This window comes from Etheostoma spectabile, chromosome 15 (assembly GCF_008692095.1).
Source record: "Etheostoma spectabile isolate EspeVRDwgs_2016 chromosome 15, UIUC_Espe_1.0, whole genome shotgun sequence".
Taxonomy (NCBI): Eukaryota; Metazoa; Chordata; class Actinopteri; order Perciformes; family Percidae; genus Etheostoma; species Etheostoma spectabile.
Window position 1 is genome coordinate 30108197 of NC_045747.1, and position 684 is coordinate 30108880.

The 684-nt window shown below is 47.5% G+C and overlaps 2 protein-coding genes across 4 annotated transcripts in view; both read left to right on the forward strand.

Moving 5' to 3' along the window:
- The window catches only part of cln3 (CLN3 lysosomal/endosomal transmembrane protein, battenin), a 21748-nt gene that overhangs the window by 15923 nt on the left and 5141 nt on the right, over window positions 1-684 (forward strand). The window lies entirely within an intron of this gene.
- LOC116703412 (serine/threonine-protein phosphatase 4 catalytic subunit B) overlaps window positions 1-684 on the forward strand; it is a 21227-nt gene that overhangs the window by 2112 nt on the left and 18431 nt on the right. The window lies entirely within an intron of this gene.

Here is a 684-nt window from a genome sequence, read left to right on the forward strand (position 1 = left end):
ATGACAGGCAGCAAAGGGCCGGAGTCGAACCTGGGCCCGCTGCGTCGAGGAATAAACCTCTACATATACCAACTGAGCTATCTGACCGCCCCTGATGAAACACATCTGAGCTATATGAAGTTCAGTTTAACTGCGTGTCAATCACTGTGCATGCACGCATTCATTCTCTCTTATTGGGGGAGGAGCTTAGGAGAACTTTTTGGGCTCTAGCAGAAAGGGGGAGGGACTGAGAAGTAGTTGACGTTCAATTTTTTTGGCTAAGTCTTGGATCTTCCCAATCTTACCTACTTCAAACCAAAACTACATGTATTAGTAAATGGCTGGTTTGGGATCTGCCCGTGCGCAAAATGGCGGACCCTCCACCGCCGCCTCTCCCAATCCTCTGTCCTATCAACACTTTAATTTGACTGCATATAAGCAAATGCACCTATACACTATTTAACTGAGGACGGCTGTGCATCCCTGTGTGTATAACAAGCATGATGCAGTAGTCAGTTCTGATGTAGTCTCGCATTGCCAGACGTTCTTCCCCAGCGCTGCGGAGGAGGGTCTGGCTAGTCCACATAGCGTTCCTGGATGGGAGAAAAACGTTCTGGTATATTGGCATTTCTTTTAACCTGTCCCAATTGTCTTGGGCGGTTGTCGTGCAAAAGAAATCTCAGATTGGACAGATAGTCTAGCTAG